The following is a 6056-nucleotide window of genomic DNA, read 5'->3' as shown; positions in this document are numbered from 1 at the left end:
TTATAATATTTTCATCATCCACCATACAATAGCAACAGAAAAGAATACAGCTAACATTTTTTTTTTCCATTGCTTAGAGCACAATAACATTCCCATCACACATTCCTTACGCCAGACAATGAGGCAATAAATCACGAATTCCAAAGGGGACCAACCATCAAAGAACTGGCAGTGTCGTGCCAAAGGAATGCGCCATAGGATATCCCAAGATTAGATAATGAAGAGAAACTCCGTTCAAGTGATCTTTAAACACTTGTACTTGAACGTTTCTAGCTCAAAAAAAAAAAAAAAAAAAACATCAGACTACAAAGATTAATTTATAGTCGGGTTTTCATATTTTTTATTTATTTATTTATTTATTGCTAATATTATTTTTTTTTTTTCTGCTGATGACACAAAAGACTTATTTATCTATCACCACTATGATAAAAGCATCCGTGCAAGTCTCGATAACTTGCACTACTGCGTGTTAGACAAGACGCTGAAACGTTTAAGAATACGTACCTTTAAAGGAGGGATGTGCCACATTAACTTTTCTGGAGGCTATTGATGACATTGAATTACCCTAGATGAATTCATCGAAGAAAAGGTAATTTCACCTACACTAAAAGGTTTAAACTACTCAAGCTCTTATAAGCTGTTAAGTGTTATCTTTCGAATTTAAACTCTATAACCCTGTACCGGACTATTTAATTTATCACGAGAAAAAAGCAGAAGAGGAATTTAAAGTTTGAAGCGTAAAGTGGAGATTGTTACGCGTCTTAACATTAATGCATAATGATTATTTAACGAGAAGAAAGCAAAAGAGGAATTTAAAGTTTGAAACGTAAAGTGGAGATTGTTACGTGTCTCAACATAAATGCATAATGTCTGTGTTAAGTCAGCAGCCATTTGCCTCAAGATCGGGACCTACACAGCACTGCTCGTTACTCAGTATGTGTGTGTTTCGACCAAAGAACATATATACAGAATCCTTGTTCTCAACTAATACGACACTACGCTATACTTTCATCCAACATTCACATTGTATCGACAATAAGACTCAGGGAAGTAGTCTCAGATCCCCATTGAAGTTTCCTATATAATTCATGATGAGTGATGAATAGCCTGATATCCTGAGACCATATAGAAAGCACATAACGTGAGCCTCGTGGCATATAACGGCTATTATTATTATTATTTTTTTTTTATTAATGAATGGCTTCTACACGTTTTATTACACCTATAGCTTCTTCCTAAGGTATGTCTGATATGTGGAGCTTCAAAAAATGTAAAGGAAACACTGAATAGTATAATCTGAATGACAATTATGAGAAAATTTAGTACAGGCATGTTGCACGGTATCATATCACAAATGTTTCTAATAGCAGTTGGTTCATTCTGCAAGGTTATGCGCCAGTGTCTTGTCTGCGCTAAAAAATATTGCCAGGAGAGGATGCGCCACCCGACATTACAAAGAGAGAAAAAGAAGATCGAAAATGTGGTCAAAGAGAGAGAGAGAGAGAGAGAGAGAGAGAGAGAGAGAGAGAGAGAGAGAGAGAGAGAGAGAGAGAGAGAGAGCAACGGCACTAGCAGCAAAAACAACAACAGCGAAACAATAAAAACAACAATGAAACAATAAATAACAACAACAACAACAACAGCAACATCAAAATCAGCAATGTCAAGAGCAACAGAAACAACAACAACAGCAAGGAGACAACAACAACAACGAAAACAACAATGTAAAGAGCAACAGTAACAACAACAATAAGGAAAACAACAACAACAACAAAAACAACAACAACAACAACAACAACAACAACAGCAACGAAACAAAAACAGCAGTGAAACAACAAAAAACAACGAAAGCAACAATGTAAAGAACAACAACAAAAACAACACCAGTACCAACAGCAACAGTACTGATTCTAAATACTGCAACACTCGATTAGAATAATTGCCAAAAAAAAGTTCGCGTCGGGAGGATAAAAAGCTTGGGAGGAGGTACCTGTGCATGAGTCCATTTAACGTGGCGGTGAGTGCGCCTGTGTGAAGCTGAGGCTAAAACGCAGCTCAGCGAAGTGACCATTAGCGGTGTGAGTGCCAGCGGTCCACCAGCCAGAGACAGCGGGCACGGCACACGGTCGATCTTCTCTCCTCTGCGGCGCTTCATCTAACCTACACTCTTGTCTTGTCTCCACTTCCCGTCACCAACACGCGACCGTCACACATAGACAGGGAATAAAGGTATATTTCACCTGTGCATGATTCTGATTTAATTCTCATGCATATCCTTGGTCTGGTGTTCACTATTTAACATTACTGTAATTCATATTCGTGGAAAAAGAGAATTAACATCAGACTAGAAGTAGTGGTATGCTTTCTTACCAATGCATTGTAATTAATTCTCAGGTACCTCCTTGGTCTGGTCTTCAAATATTTAGCATTACTGTATTTCAAATTAGTGAATAAAAGATAATTATCAGTATACAGGAATCTGAGGTATGCTCTCTGGCCAGAAAATAATTGTAATGAATTCTCAGTCACATCATTGGTCTAGTCTTCACATACTTAGCATTACCGTATTTCAAATTGCATATTTATTATTATTATATTTTAGATTCGTGAAAAAAGGGAGAATTAACATCAAATAGGAATTAGATGTATGATTATAATAACTTTTCATCCATATTCTTAGTCCGTTCAACACATATTAAGCATTACTGTATTCAAATTCGTCAAATGGAAAGAGGCGGACGTCATCTCACTGATACAAAGTGTTCACGACCTCATCCCAAGGTATTGCTCTCGTAAACCATATTCTCAGGCATTTCGGCGTCAGATTTGGACTGCTTCTGACAGATTCTAGTGGAAGTTACTGGGGTTAGTTATGTTATAATATGTATAGTATAGTGTCTGGTCGCAAGGCCGGGAGGGTAAGCAGAGGCGCACTGCCTGTACAACCGTCAGGAAGCCCCCTATCCCGTTTATTCGCCTAGTAACCCGTACATCAACTCTGGTTCGAATTAAAGCATTCGAACTGAAACGAACATAACTGAATCATACCAACTGAAACAAACCAACACTACATATAGAATAGTAACATTTGTAATATCAGTTAATTCTGTTCATTCTTTCTCTCTCTCTCTCTCTCTCTCTCTCTCTCTCTCTCTCTCTCTCTCTCTCTCTCTCTCTCTCTCTCTCTCACAATACGTCACCCTTGCAATTAGATGTTATTATGGCACAGTATTATGTCACGGAATAAAGTCATGTCCCCTCCCCCTCCCCTAAGGCTTGTCTCCTCCCCCCTCCCTCCCGTGGCTTCACCCCTGGCTATCCCACATTATCTGTATTTAGAAACTCATCTCTTTTTCATGCAAGTAGAAATGCAACTTTATTACCTGCCCGTGATTTTTACTTTGTTTTATTTTATTTTATTTTATTATTATTATTATTATTATTATTATTATTATTATTATTATTATTATTATTATTATTATTATTTTATTTATTTATTTATTTATTTATTTTTATTTTTTATTTTATTTATTTATTATTTATTTATTTATTTTTATTTATTTATTTTTTTTTTTTTTGCCTGTTGAGGAGGTTGATCTTCAAAACATAAAGTCTAACACACGCAAAAACAAAACAAAAAAATCCATTTGTCTCTTCATTAAAATAAAAGAATAATAAGAAAGTCAGTTCTAATGGGCTGGTCAGTTTATTTGTGCATGTTTTGTTATGCTCTTCATTGACTCTCAGCCTCTGTAATCCTTTGACTACTAAGAACACAATTCACATCATCTGAGTAACCCTCGGCAGTACACAGAGCCAAAATACAACAGCAGACACTAGAAGATATGAACTGCTCCATCATTCACTTCCTTTGCTGCCAATTGATTCTTGAAGCTTTTCTCTAAACTTGAAACACGACATTCTCATTCATTCATAACACTCAAAGGGTTTGAGGTTTCAAGACACTTATCCTGTTGTTTTGGATAATCAATTCTTTAGTGGGTCTTTTTTTTTCTCTCTCTCTTTCTCTTCCTTTCTGTTGCTCTTGGCCAGTGCCCTTCATACAAAAATAAAGAGATAAATAAGTAAATAACAAGCGAAGATGCATCCAGATAGATTCATAATCCTTCTGGTAGAATTTGATGCACACTAACTCTAGTGCAGATACGTCACCGAAGCACTGTTCTCGTGGCTTGACAGAGGAGTGAAGTGTATGAGTGAGGCAGCTATGCATCCAAATGCCTTCAGATAGAATTTCGCAGAGATTAACCGTCCTGTAGATAAGAAATTCTAACACTGTTCTTGTGGTTTGGCAGAGCTAGGTGTGTGAGTGAGACAGCACGGCGCAATGGGTGCGGGTACTGTGTCATTCTTGCTGCTGCTGTTGCCGCTCTTGGGTGAGTACACGTGGGTTAGTTGTAGGTAATAAACTTATTTTACCTGTTATCGATTCCTGGAAGTTACTGTTACAAAGTGTTACAGATTGTCACAGCAGGAAGACACTAGTGCTCGCCGGAAGTCTTCAAGTGGTCCAGAGAAATTAAGAATACAAGCTCGGTAAAGTTATTGAAAAAAAAAATATATATATATATTAGTTTTCAAATAGTGACAGATGATTGAACAGACTCAGTAATCACGTTGCTGGTGCAGAGTCATTAATAGAAAGTGGAACAGACTCAGTAGTCAGCGGGTTGTTAGTGGAGAATCATTAATAGAGAGCTTTAAAAATATAGGAAGAATTTATGAACAGGGATGACAGGTGGGCTATGTATGTTTTACACAACGATTGCCACGTGCGGATCCGCTGGCTTTTTTACTGTTCTTCTTATGTTTACAATGTTTATAAATGCAATCCTACTAGTATTTTGATATAAGTTATATAAGTAGAATAAAAAAAAATAATGGTGATAATAAGACTTTTTTTTTTTCTGTATAAACATTCCACCACTAAATGCGAGCTCGATGTTTCTGTCAATTTCTTCTGCAGTCAGTCTAGTCTCACACATCATCCTCTGACAGATGTTTGCCTACATATCTGTGCACCTTTGCTTCGGAAGAAAAGAATTGAACCACGAGAGAGAGAGAGAGAGAGAGAGAGAGAGAGAGAGACTGTGTGTGTGTGTGTGTTAACTAGGTTTACTGTTATGGTATTGGTCAAGATTAGCCACATCGTGTCTATACGTGAACCAAACGGTGTCATTGTGCTGTGCCGGGAGATAAGCTGACGGCGTGTCTTGGTAACCACAGCTTGTGTCTGCACGGGGACCCCAGAGCCCAGCCAGGACCTCCCAATGGCCCACCCTGCCGCCTCCACCCAGCCGCCTACACACGGAAGGTGAGAACTTGCTAGATTACGAAACTATAATGATAAACGTGTCCATGTTTGTTTTAAGGTTCATTAGGACTGTATTGAAGAGACAAAATGATAAGTTCGGTTCTCATGGGTGTTTTTTTCTTTATTGATGGTACAGAATCATTGTTAAACCGTCACTATTATCATGAAAACCCTTGAAAATACGGACATCGGGTTCTTATGTTTTTTTTTTTTTTTAGTTGATGGCACATAATATTCGTTAAGCTCTCATCAGAATCATGGAGACACTTTTGAAAATAACAGTAACTTCAAGAACCACTTAACAGCAGGCTACATCATCGGGTTCCCATGAATATTTTGCTATTGATGGCACATAATACTTGTTAAAATATCACTGGTGTCGTGAAAAAAAGACCTTTGAAAATGCCAGTAACTTCAAGAACCACTTAACAGTAACATTAGGATCGAGAGACAGGAATTACACACACACCAGCCTTTCATGAAAACACCCTTGAAGATACTAATTACTTTAAGAGCCACGTAAGTCGGCATCAGGGTCTAAAGAAGCCTACACATACCAGCCTTCCTCATCCCAAGCGGGTAATACGTATGTCAGTCATTAAGGTAGTTTAAAGTCAATTGCTCCCCTAGTAAGTAGAGGGGGGCACGCTGTTACTGACACACTTCACATCTTCTTTATATCGTGTGAGATAAGGCACCCGAACGTTTGGGAATGCTGCCT

The 6056-nt window shown here is 37.8% G+C and overlaps 1 long non-coding RNA gene across 1 annotated transcript in view; it reads left to right on the top strand.

Annotated features, from left to right (window-relative positions):
- The first annotated feature begins 1530 nt into the window (after nucleotides 1-1530).
- The window catches only part of LOC135116495 (uncharacterized), an 8739-nt gene continuing 4213 nt past the window's right edge, over nucleotides 1531-6056 (top strand). The window contains exons 1-3 of the long non-coding RNA XR_010276361.1: nucleotides 1531-2229; nucleotides 4317-4397; nucleotides 5248-5335. This is a non-coding gene — a long non-coding RNA (uncharacterized LOC135116495). The remainder of the gene's footprint in view (nucleotides 2230-4316; nucleotides 4398-5247; nucleotides 5336-6056) is intronic.

This window comes from Scylla paramamosain, chromosome 3, assembly GCF_035594125.1.
Source record: "Scylla paramamosain isolate STU-SP2022 chromosome 3, ASM3559412v1, whole genome shotgun sequence".
In the NCBI taxonomy this organism is placed as follows: Eukaryota; Metazoa; Arthropoda; class Malacostraca; order Decapoda; family Portunidae; genus Scylla; species Scylla paramamosain.
The sequence above is the reverse complement of the archived record's forward strand: the minus strand, read 5'-3'. Positions and strand labels throughout refer to the sequence as shown.